Below are 13,762 nucleotides of genomic sequence, written 5' to 3'. Positions count from 1 at the left end.
GCGGCATCGTCCGCCCGGCATCTATTCGACCGATCGACAACATTCCGGTCGCACGCGCGGCATCGTCCGCCCGGCATCTATTCGATCGATCGACATCATTCCGGTCGCACGTGCGGCATCGTTCGCCCGGCATCTATCCGTCCGATCGTACGTTCAGCATCTTTGATGTTGTGTGCCCAGCATCGTCATCGCTTGCAGAGATGTTTTTGTTTCACATTCGGCATCTCCACGGTCGCACACTCAGCATCGCTTGTCCGCTCGGTCTACTCGGCATCAATGTGTCGCTCGGTCGGCATCAGGTCATTTGTCTTGGTATTATTTCTCGTAGCTCGCTCATAATCTTCATAGCCATCTGGTCAGTATCTCTTGGTCGTTTGCTCGATCGCGTCGATCGCTTTGCTCCACGTCGCCCGAGCGTCTACTCGATATCACTCAGTCTCGCTCGGCGCTTGATCAATTTTTTGACATCCGGTGGGCACCATTTTTCACCGTTCGGTCGACACATGTTTTTTTTTTCCACTCGGCCAAGCACGTGTCATTTTGGCAGCACTCGCCTCATTCATGGTTCCGCTTGGCACGATTATCATTTCATATGACACTATTACCATAGCGACCGCTCGAGCAACATTATATTATTGGTTCAGTGATTTGACTTTGGCATCGAGAGCTGTTCAATTCTTTGCAATAGACTGTCCAGTCAGTCGGACTCACGCCTCCTTCGACTAGACTTGAAGGGGAGGCTTGTGATCCGGATGCAGTTTGGGACATGAAAGGAAATAAGGAGATGAGGGAGGGCATTTTCGTCTTTTGGCGCATTTAGGGGTTTGAGTGCTTTTAAGCATTGTTCACAGTGCAAACAAGGGGGGGCTGCTTCGGGCTCGTTTGACGCCGACACCACCGCGGAGGGAAGCCGATTTCTTCCTCATGCTCTTGCGACACCCTCGCCGGCGCCGACGCCGGCGCCGTTGGCCTCCTCCCTTCCTCTCTCTCCCTCTCTTTCTCTCCGCCGCCCACAGGACCAAGAGGAATTTCATCTTCTTCGTCCTAGCATTCCTCACCAACGCCGCCGACATGAGGGATCGACACCAGCATCCACAGTTGCGCTCCGACCATGCTCTTACTTGTCTCCTCGTCGCAGCGGCCGACCATCACCGCCGGTGAGGCATGCCCCTGACTCTCCTTCCCGCCTAGCTATGGACGCCTCCTTTTCTTCAAGCCGCCGCACACCTTCTCCTTCCTCGCTGAAGGCCATGACCGCACACTGCCGAGGTCGCCGCTGCATCTCTCTTCACTGATCTCCTTCGCCGCCTCGCGCCCAAGGGGTGCTTTTGCTGCCTGCGGCTACATCCGGGGTGGAAGCAAAGCTTCTTGATCCTTCGCTACTGCCGCCGGATAGATCCGCCATCGACGAGGGGACCCCCTCCTCCCTTATCCTCCGACCTCGAGGCCTCCCTCCGCCCCTGACGACGGTGGAGGTTGCCGCCTATGCCTCAAGCAGGCATCCACGCCTCACGCCATAGCCACTGTTGATAGCACAGCTTAGCAGCCGTCGTTCCCGTCCGACTAGCGGCTGTCCGAACGCTTAGGTTTGCCTGCGTTAACCTTCGAGTCGGGATAGTGCTCGGCCAGCGAGCCGAGGGGGTTCCGGCCATTGAGCCGTTGGGTTTTACTCTATGCATCTTTATTATGATTATGAGCTATTTGTGCTATCCGGCCTGCGTGCCGCGTATCGGCCTGCGAGCCGTTATGTCTCAGCCTACATGCCGCATTCCGGATCTAGGCTGCATCGGATTCCGTGCCGCCACCAGTAGATTTGACTTCTCACCGGGTTCACATCCATTTACTTGTCATGACAGTGACGACATGATCAACACCACGACCAGCTCACTCATCCATCCGAGGGCGCCCCCCTGGGCCAGGGTAAGTTCTCGTATTCGGTATCTGTTCATTTTATTGCTATACTATTATGCGGTTACTTATATGTCTGTGGGATTCACCTCGAGCACCGAGGTACTAGAGACCGGGGGAACTCGGTCGCTGGATACAGGTACAGTTGACCGGAGGAGGACTTCTGACGATCTGGTCAACATAGAGGATAGCTCACCACCGGGTCAAGAGGATGCTGTCAACCCTCCAGACACGTCATACCGGCAGGTTCGTCTTCTCAGCTTCCAGACAGGAACACTAATCATGCGTACAGTCTCCTGACGAAATAAAGGTAAATGCAAACTGTAGTAAACAGGAAAAAACTGTACTAACCAGGACCTGGTACTAGGATAAACAGTCCGAGAGGTATAGAAATTCTGTATGCATGTCAATCAATAGGCACCCAAACAATATGCAACATATAAATGCAGCAAACACAAATACAAGCAATAAATGCATCATGCATATGATGCCAATGTCATGGTCACCCCTAACGCCAGTCAGCCAACTCACAACAAAAGTGGGACCGAGTGGGTAGGGTTGTGACGACCGTGCACTCTGCATCACTACTCCTGATGAGTGTCCGAGAGGACGAGATGCTGTCGGAGTACACACATACTCCTACCCCAAATCATAAATGGGGGAGCGCAATGCTCTCATCTCCCGGTACACTATGACGAGGAGGGATCCCTAACGTGTTACACGCTGCGTCACACTACCCATGAGCGGACCAACGGAGCACCGGAAGAGCAAACTGATGTGCTACCATGCTGCGTCACGCTATCCATAAGCGTCACAACGGAGCACCGAACAGTAATGAAACTGGCGATGTGCTCGACAATAATGGAGCAATCCTATCACACAGCATACAATCATGCGAATGGTGCATGACACTAAGCATGGTAATATACTGAATCAATCTATATACATATATGATGTGCACCATAGCAAATAAATCATATCAAGGGTACACAGATCAGGTAAGGTATCAGATCTAGGTCCTGACATGGTGAAACATGGTATCACTGCCCCTATCAGCATGTATAAGCAGGTAAGGAATAGTATGAGATGCAAAACAAGCAATCAACCAAGCATGTAACAGGTATTGGGTAGTGTTTAACTGAAACAAATAAGAAACATAATCTTTGCTATTTGTTAATTTCATTACTATACATATCAAATGACATAAGTCAAAAGTACCCGCCTCCAATAGAAAAGAATCGTATCCAAAACAGATCCCCCGTCAAGACACCGTCTTGAATCAATATCCTGTAATAAATCGTACAGTTTAGCTAAGTTTAATTATAACTAAAATAGCTAAACCAAACTATTTTTCTTCATGAACCCTAATTGAATTGAACTCAAAAATCAATTAGGATTAGCTCCATTAACCCTAATGATCAAGGTGAACAACATTTAACCATGTAAATCCAAATTCACCACAAAATGTATCACAAGCCTGCAATTTACCAAATTCCAAAACTCACCCAAATCCGTATACTTTGTCGTTAATTTGTCGAGGATGCACTCGTTGCCAAAACTGTGGCTGGTACTAGTTTTAACCACTGACCTATACATCAAACACCCAAAATTCGTAGTCAATACATCCACCTCTGTGAATCAAACCTTAACATTAAATTCGCAGTCTTAAAACCAACAACTTACCCTAAACCATACCTAAATTCACAGCCGAAAATGGTTGTCTCGCTGCTAGAACTAAAACAAGCCCACTGCAAGTCTGTCTTCTCCTCACGGCCGGAATCACTGCTGGAATCAAAACTGATCAAATAGAAGCTCAAGCAATGAAGATCACGGATCATACAACCCCAACTACAAATCAAAGCTAGGGTACAGAGCCTACAATCTGTGATGGATCGAACCTGTGGCCGGCGACAGTGCTAGGGCACAGCGTCGGTGAAGCAAACTCGGCGGCGGTGCTAGGTCCATAGACGTCGGCGCTCAGTGCTCAGTATCACCACGGCTAGGGCGACAGGGGGTCGGCGGTGGCTCTCGTCGCTGGCGGCAGAGGGGATTTAGGCACAAACGGCGTCGACAAAGATGCTAGGGCTCGGTGGCGGGCCGGCGCTAGGTAGAGAGGGCTCGGTTCGGCTATGCTCACACGTCGCCGGCGCTTGGACAGGGAGGAAGAAGAAGAAGGCTTCGGGTGTGCGGCTCGGGAGGAAGAAAATGAAGGAGAAGGTGGAGGAAACCGCCGTGTGGTTAAGGCTCGGGTTCGCGCGGGGAAGAAGGCTCGGGCACGGGGGTTTTCGGCAAGGCAGAGAAGAAAAACAATTAAAAAAAATAAAGGAAATAAAAGAAAAAGGAAATGTAAATATAAACATTTTCTCACTTAAATGGGGTAGCCTAAACAGGCTTTTTCGGGCCCCATTTTTATCCCCGTTAACTCGTCCATTCGGGCTCCGAAAAATTCCCAAAAATTGCGGAAAATTCCCTTATTAATATTCGCCTATTTTCGGTATTTTACATTCTCCCCCACTAATAAAAATTTGGTCCCCAAATTTTGTTACCTACCATCAGCAAGTATTAACAACAAATAAATAGTATAAATGCTGAGCGGTAAACTGAATCACATACCTCACGTAAAAATATGGGGATATCGAGCTCGGATCATATCCTTGAGCTCCCAAGTAGCCTCCTCGTCCGAATGATGCCGCCATCCGAATTTAACCAACCGGATAGTCTTGTTCCGCAACTGACGCTCTTTCCGGTCCAAAATCCGTACCAGAACCTCCTCATAAGTAATGTCAGGCTGAACTGGAACTGGGATATTTGCCAGCACATGCGTCGGGTCGGGCATGTATCTCCTCAGCATCGATACGTGGAATACGTCGTGAACGCCTGACAGGGACAGTGGTAGTGCCAATCGGTAAGCTACTGCCCCGATCCTCTCCAAGATCACGAAAGAGCCAATGTACCGCGGAGCTAGCTTACCCCTGAGGCCAAATCTCTTCACCCCTTTCGTGGGTGAAACTCGCAGAAATACATGGTCGCCAACAGAGAACTCTAGTGGTCTGCGTCTCCGATCAGCATAACTCTTCTGGCGGTCCTGCGCCTCTGACATCCTCCGTTTGATAGTACGGAACAACTCTGCATCCTGCTGAGCTCTCTGAGGTCCCAACATCTAGGCCTCTCCAACCTCATCCCAAAGGACGGTGTCTGACAAGGTCTACCATACAACGCCTCAAACGGTGCTATCTGGATAGCCGAATGAAAGCTGTTGTTGTAAGCAAACTTTACTAACGGCAGATGGTCCTCCCAACTGCCTCCGAAATCCATAACACATGACCTCAGCAGGTCCTCTAAAGTCTGAATGGTCTGCTCTGACTGTCCATCTGTCTGTGGATGGAAGGCTGTACTGAAACAGAGCTGTGTGCCCAAGGCCTGCTGCAGACTCTGCCAGAAACGAGACGTGAACCGTGGATCTCTATCCGAAATGATACTCAATGGAACACCATGTAGTCGGATGATCTCTCGGCAATACAGATCTGACAATCAATCCAGGGAATCAGTCCTCCGAATCGTTAAGAAATGCACGGATTTGGTTTATCAATCAACGATTACCCAAATCGTGTCATGGCCTCGTCGTGTCCTCGGCAATCCCACTACAAAATTCATAGTGATATGTTCCCATTTCTACTCAGGAAAAGGAATCTGTTGAAGTAACCCGGCAGGTCGCTGATGCTCAGCCTTCACCTGCTGACAGACAAGACATCTAGCTACAAAATCCGCGATGTCTTTCTTCATACCGTTCCACCAATAGGAACGCCTCAAGTCTCGATACATACAGGTCCCGCTTGGATGGATCGTAAATCGAGAGCGGTGTGCCTCCTGAAGTAGCTACTGTAAGACCGGATGAGACTGAGGTACGTATAATCTGCCTCGGAAGTATATAATACCCTCTTCGTCTCGTGTAAACTCGGTCTGCTGCCCGGAAGCTATCTGACTGCCAATAAACTGCAAATGCTAATCACTGGCCTGGGCCTCTCGGATCCTCGTCCTGATCGACGACTGAGCAACCATGGTAACCATGGTAACGGGGATAAAAGCGGGGCTCGGAAAAGCCTGTTTAGGCTACCCCATTTAAATGAGGAAATGTTTATATTTACATTTCCTTTTTCTTTTATTTTCTTTATTTTCTTTAATTGTTTTTCTTCTATGCCTCGCCGAAAACCCCCCGTGCCCGAGCCTTCTTCCCCGCGCGAACCCGAGCCCTAACCGCACGGCGGTTTCCTCCACCTTCTCCTTCATTTTCTTCCTCCCGAGCCGCACACCCGAAGCCTTCTTCTTCTTCCTCCCTGTCCAAGCGCCGGCGACACGTGAGCATAGCCGAACCAAGCCCTCTCTGCCTAGCGTCGGCCCGTCGCTGAGCCCTAGCATCTTTGCCGACGCCGTTTGTGCCTAAATCCCCTCTGCCGCCGGCGACGAGAGCCACCGCCGACCCCCTGTCACCCTAGCCGTGGTGATACTGAGCACTGAGCGCCGACGTCTCTGGACCTAGCACCGCCGCCGAGTTTGCTTCGCCGATGCTGTGCCCTAGCACTGTCGCCGGCCACAGGTTCGATCCATCACAGATTGTAGGCTATGTACCCTAGCTTTGATTTGGAGTTGGGGTTGTATGATCCGTGATCTTCATTGCTTGAGCTTCTGTTTGATCAGTTTTGATTCCAGCAGTGATTCCGACCGTGAGGAGAAGACAGACTTGCAGTGGGCTTCTTTTAGTTCTAGTAGCGAGACAACCCTTTTTCGGCTGTGAATTGAGGTATGGTTTAGGGTAAGTTGTTGGTTTTAAGACTGCGAATTTAATGTTAAGGTTTGATTCACAGAGGTGGATGTATTGACTACGAATTTTGGGTGTTTGATGTATAGGTCAGTGGTTAAAACTAGTACCAGCCACAGTTTTGGCAACGGGTGCATCCTCGACAAATTAACGACAAAGTATACGGATTTGGGTGAGTTTTGGAATTTGGTAAATTGCAAGCTTGTGATACGTTTTGTGGTGAATTTGGATTTACATGGTTAAATGTTGTTCACCTTGATCGTTAGGGTTAATGGAGCTAATCCTAATTGATTTTTGAGTTCAATTCAATTAGGGTTCCTGAAGAAAAATAGTTTGGTTTAGCTATTTTAGTTATAATTAAACTTAGCTAAACTATACGATTTATTACAGGATATTGATTCAAGATGGTGTCTTGACAGGGGATCTGTTTTGGATACGATCCTTTTCTATTGGAGGCGGGTACTTTTGACTTATGTCATTTGATATGCATAGTAATGAAATTAACAAATAGCAAAGATTATGTTTCTTATTTGTTTCGGTTAAACACTACTCAATACCTGTTACATGCTTGGTTGATTGCTTGTTTTGCATCTCATACTATTCCTTACATGCTTATACATGCTGATAGGGGTAGTGATATACCATGTTTCACCATGTCAGGACCTAGATCTGATACCTTACCTGATCTGTGTACCCTTGATATGATTTATTTGCTATGGTGCACATCATATATGTATATAGATTGATTCAGTATATTACCATGCTTAGTGTCATGCATCATTCGCATGATTGCATGCTGTGTGATAGGATTGCTCCATTATTGTCGAGCACATCGCCAGTTTCATCACTGTTCGGTGCTCCGTTGTGATGCTTATGGATAGCGTGACGCAGCGTGGTAGCACGTCAGTTTGCTCTTCCGGTGCTCCGTTGGTCCGCTCATGGGTAGTGTAACGCAGCGTGTAGCACGTTAGGGATCCCTCCTCGTCATAGTGTACTGGGAGATGAGAGCATTGCGCTCCCCCATTTATGATTTGGGGGTAGGAGTATGTGTGTACTCCGACAGCATCCCGTCCTCTCGGTCACTCATCAGGAGTAGTGATGCAGAGTCCACGGTCGTCACAGCCCTACCCACTCGGTCCCACTTCTGTTGTGAGTTGGCTGACTGCATCAGGGGTGACCATGACATTGGCATCATATGCATGATGCATTTATTGCTTGTGTTTATGTTTGCTGCATTTATATGCTGTATATTGTTTGGACGCCTATGATTGACATGCATACAGGATTTCTATACCTCTCGGACTGTTTATCCTAGTACCAGGTCTTGGTTAGTACAGTTTTCTCCTGTTTACTACAGTTTGCATTTACCTTTATTTCGTCAGGAGACTGTACGCATGATTAGTGCTAGATGTTACTTCCTTACTATGTATATCAGTTGTACCTGCTGAGCGTTGGACTCACCCCGCCTCCATTGTTGATATTTTTCAAGTTGATGCTGTCAGGAGAGAGTTCCAGTTGCTAGTCCCTTGCAGACCACGAAAATGTTGGATGATCTTTTAGTTTTATTGTTTTGACTATGTCCAACTTATTCTGGTTTTGATACTATGGATTTTTGATACTATGGATCTGGTATGAATGTATGTGCCGATGGTTTTGGTGTTTGGATATGTTTTACTACATGCCTGCCTGGACGGCAGAAGAGGTAAGTTGATCTTATTGTTGGATTTGAGCTTTACGAGTGTAGTTGAGTAGGGTTGTTTTTGAGTCCTATTTCTGTTTCAGTTTGTTATTTATTAAACTGCATGGAATGTCTGTGTGTTATGTTTTATTATTGTTATTATTCCAGCCGCATGTGGCTGAGGTATATAGTATTTGTAGAAAGTTTCAGATTGTCCGCCGTACAGGGGAGATGCTGCCGAAATTTCTTCGGACAGGGACTCCTCCGGGGCGTGACAATTTATTTGGTATCAGAGCTTAAGTTTTACGATCGTTGTTTTCATATTTTGGATATTTGGTATAACCTGATACCAATTTATTTGGTATCAGAGCGCCAAAGTTTGGCGATACTTGTTGGGTTTCCGTGTGTTGGATTTTCGAGATTTATCTGATACCAATTTATTGGTATCAGAGCTAGGTGTGATACCTGCTTTTAGTATTCTGGATATGTTATGCTAACCCTAGTTTGTGAGTCAAACTAGGTAGTTATTTTGGTTGCACGGGTTTTCCATTACGTATATGTTTTGGACTTTCGTTTCGGATTTATATGGATTTCCGGTGATTTTCTTATACGTAATTCCGAGGTCAATTTGGGGACACGGAACATCTCCAGACAGCAATTAGGTATGATGTTATTTTGGTAATTGGTTATACTGGTAGTAATATTTGTAATATAATTTAACAGATATGAGGCGATCTACGCGTATTGCTGCGAGACGTGGTGCTGGACGACCACGTATGAGGACCGCGGGATCTCTGGATACGCCAGAGATGCCTTCTGTTGATGAGCCTGTTAGTCAGGGACAGACTTAGCATGCTGCGGGCGCGTCGGGCTCTCAGACCCCGATGGCTCCCTTAGAGGTACCTACCTCAGCTGCACCGACAGTATCCACTCCTACTGTATTTCCGGTACCACCAGGGGTACCATTGGCATTCCCGACACCAGCTCCAGCCCAACCTATGGCGTATTCGGCACCACCGCCACCTGGGCCTACAGTGTACCCGACACCAGCGGCACCTGTGCTCCCAGTACATATGGTGTACCCAGCAACACCTGCATTAGGGATACCGGCTACTCCACATCCGGTACCATTTCCTACCGTACATCCAGCCGCGACCACCTATGTTCACCCTACAATGCCACTGACGGCATATGCTCCAGTTTACCTAGCAGCACTGGGAGTACCTCCTCCGGGGCGTGACAATTTATTTGGTATCAGAGCACTAAAGCTCAAGCAATGAAGATCACGGATCATACAACCCCAACTCCAAATCAAAGCTAGGGTATAGAGCCTACAATCTGTGATGGATCGAACCTGTGGCCGGCGACAGTGCTAGGGCACAGCGTCGGCGAAGCAAACTCGGTGGCGGTGCTAGGTCCAGAGACGTCGGCGCTCAGTGCTCGGTATAACCACGGCTAGGGCGACAGGGGGACGGCGGTGGTTCTCGTCGCCGGCGGCAGAGGGGATTTAGGCACAAACGGCGTCGGCAAAGATGCTAGGGCTCGGCGGCGGGCCGGCGGGCCGGCGCTAGGCAGAGAGGGCTCGGTTCGGCTTTGCTCGTGCGTCGCCGGCGCTTGGACAGGGAGGAAGAAGAAGAAGGCTTCGAGTGTGCGGCTCGGGAGGAAGAAAATGAAGGAGAATGTGGAGGAAACCGTCGTGCGGTTAGGGCTCGGGTTCGCGCAGGGAAGAAGGCTCGGGCACGGGGGGTTTTCGGCGAGGCAAAGAAGAAAAACAATTAAAGAAAATAAAGAAAATAAAAGAAAAAGGAAATGTATATATAAACATTTCCTCACTTAAATGGGGTAGCCTAAACAGGCTTTTCTGGGCCCTGTTTTTATCCCCGTTAACTCGTCCATACGAGCTCCGAAAAATTCCTGAAAAATTCTCAAAAATTCCAGAAAATTCCCTTATTAATATTCCCCTATTTTCGCTATTTTACATTCTCCCCCACTAATAAAAATTTGGTCCCCAAATTTTGTTATCTACCATCAGCAAGTATTAACAACAGATAAATAGTATAAATGCTGAACGGTAAACTGAATCACATACCTCACGTAAAAAGATGGGGATATCGAGCTCGGATCGTATCCTCGAGCTCCCAAGTAGCCTCCTCGTTCGAATGATGATGTCATCCGACTTTAACCAGCCGGCTAGTCTTGTTCCGCAGCTGACGCTCTTTCCGGTCCAGAATCCGTACCGGAACCTCCTCATAAGTAATGTCAGGCTGAACTGGAACTGGGATATCTGCCAGCACATGCGTCGGGTCAGACACGTATCTCCTCAGCATCGATATGTGAAATACGTCGTGAACGCCTGACAGGGACGGTGGTAGTGCTAACCGATAAGCTACCGCCCCGATCCTCTCCAAGATCTCGAAAGGGCCAATGTACCGCGGAGCTAGCTTACCCCTGAGGCCAAATCTCTTCACCCCTTTCGTGGGTGAAACTCGCAGAAATACATGGTCGCCAACAGAGAACTCTAGTGGTCTGCGTCTCCGATCAGCATAACTCTTCTGGCGGTCCTGCGCCTCTGACATCCTCCGTTTGATAGTACGGACCAACTCTGCATCCTGCTGAGCTCTCTGAGGTCCCAACATCTGGGCCTCTCCAACCTCATCCCAAAGGACGGTGTCCGACAAGGTCTACCATACAACACCTCAAACGGTGCTATCTGGATAGCCGAATGAAAGCTATTGTTGTAAGCAAACTCCACTAACGGCAGATGGTCCTCCCAACTGCCTCCGAAATCCATAACACATGACCTCAGCAGGTTCTCTAAAGTCTGAATGGTCCGCTCTGACTGTCCATCTGTCTGTGGATGGAAGGCTGTACTGAAATGGAGCTGTGTGCCCAAGGCCTGCTGCAGACTCTGCCAGAAACGAGACGTGAACCGTGGATCTCTATCCGAAATGATACTCAACGGAACACCATGTAGTCGGATGATCTCTCGGCAATATAGATATGTCAATCGATCCAGGGAATCAGTCCTCCGAATCGCTAAGAAATGCACGGATTTGGTTAATCGATAAACGATTACCCAAATCGCGTCATGGCCTCGTCGTGTCCTCGGCAATCCCACTACAAAATCCATAGTGATATGTTCCCATTTCCACTTAGGAATAGGAATCCACTGAAGTAACCCGGCAGGTCGCTAATGCTCAACCTTCACCTGCTGACAGACAAGACATCTAGCTACAAAATCCGCGATGTCTTTCTTCATACCGTTCCACCAATAGGAACGCCTCAAGTCTCGATACATACGGGTCCCGCCTGGATGGATCGCAAATCGAGAGCGGTGTGCCTCCTGAAGTAGCTCCTGTAAGACCGGATGAGACTGAGGTACGCATAATCTGCCTCGGAAGTATATAATACCCTCTTCATCTCGTGTAAACTCGGTCTGCTGCCCGGAAGCTATCTGACTACCAATAAACTGCAAATGTTGATCACTGGCCTGGGCCTCTCGGATCCTCGTCCTGATCGACGACTGAGCAACCATGGTAACTAGAATACCCTGCTCTGTCGGTCCCTTCTCCTCAAGATCTAACTCAGAGAAACCCTGAACCAAGTCCGTAACTGAAACTCGGTGGCAAGCCAAAGTCCCTCTGGACTTCCTGCTGAGTGCATCTGCAACCACATTAGCTTTCCCTGGTGGTAGCTAATGGTACAATCGTAGTCCTTCAGGAACTCCATCCATCTCCTCTGTCGGAGATTAAGCTCCTTCTGAGTAAAAATGTATTTGAGACTCTTATGATCAGTGAGAATCTCAAATGTAATGCCGTACAGATGATGACGCCAAATCTTCAAAGCATATATGATAGCGGCTAACTCCAGGTCATGAACTGGGTAGTTCTTCTCATGCTCCTTCAGCTGACGAGAAGCATAAGAGACTACTCTGCCATGCTGCATCAGAACAACACCCAAACCCTGCAGAGAAGCATCGGTGTAGAGCACAAATTCGTCCTCTCCAGAAGGTAAAACCAAAACTGGAGCCGACACTAATCTCCGCTTCAGCTCCTGAAAGCTGATCTCGCAATCCTCGGACCACATGAACTTCACGCCTTTCCTGGTAAGGCGTGTCAGCGGCATAGCAATACGCAAGAAACCCTCGACAAAACGTCGGTAATATTCGGCCAATCCCAGAAAACTACGGATCTCTTGAACTGACTTCGGCTGCTCCCAATCGGTGACAGCCTCGATCTTCTGAGGATCAATTGTAATACCTCTGCAAGAAACCACGTGTCCCAGAAAACCGACTGAGGATAACCAAATGCACACTTGCTAAACTTCGCGTACAGCTGATGTCATCTAAGAGTCTCCAAGACTATACGAAGATGCTGTGCATGCTCCTCCTTGGAATGCGAGTAGACCAATATGTCATCAATTAAAACTATAACAAACTGATCCAGATACTCCAAAAAGATGCGGTTCATCAAGTCCATAAACACCGCTGGAGCATTGGTAAGCCCAAATGACATTACCAAAAACTCATAATGACCGTATCTGGTACGGAAAGCTGTCTTCTGGATATCAGAATCTCTGACTCTCAGCTGATGATATCTGGATCACAGATCAATCTTAGAATATACTGATGTACCTCTGAGCTGATCAAACAAATCCTCGATCCGGGGTAAAGGATATTTATTTCTGACGGTCACTGCATTCAGCTGTCTGTAGTCAATACATAACCTCATAGTGCCGTCCTTTTTCTTGACAAATAATACCGGTGAACCCCATGGAGAAACACTAGGGCGAATAAATCCCCTGTTTAAAAGCTCCTGGAGTTGAACTTTCAGCTCGTTCAACTCTTTTGGTGTCATACGATAAGGAGCTTTCGATGCCGGTGCGGTCCCCGGAATCAGCTCAATAGCGAACTCCACTTGCCTTCTGGGAGGCAAACCAGGTAGCTCCTCTAGAAACACATTTGAGTACTCCCGTACTACAGGAACGTCGGAGAGCTACGAACTACTGCTGTCCTCGGTACTAATCAAAGATAACAAAAAACCCTGACAGCCATGTGATAACAGCTTCTGAGCCTGAATCGCCGAAATGATCGATATGCCGTCATCTCTGATGCCAATAAAATCCCACGAGGGTTGGTTCGGAGGCCGGAAGGTGACCACCCTCGTCTGGCAATCAACGGTAGCATGATATACTGATAGCCAATCCATGCCAAGAATGATATCAAACTCAACCATTTCCTATACTAAAAGATCCACCATAAGTATCATGTTGCCAAAGTCTAACGGGCAACCTCTGACCTCCTGGGTGACGTCTAAAGTATCACCGGACGGTAGGGAGACGATCAATCACTGCAGTCTAAA

Source organism: Zingiber officinale, chromosome 1A (assembly GCF_018446385.1).
Source record: "Zingiber officinale cultivar Zhangliang chromosome 1A, Zo_v1.1, whole genome shotgun sequence".
In the NCBI taxonomy this organism is placed as follows: domain Eukaryota; kingdom Viridiplantae; phylum Streptophyta; class Magnoliopsida; order Zingiberales; family Zingiberaceae; genus Zingiber; species Zingiber officinale.
This window is presented reverse-complemented; position numbering follows the sequence as displayed.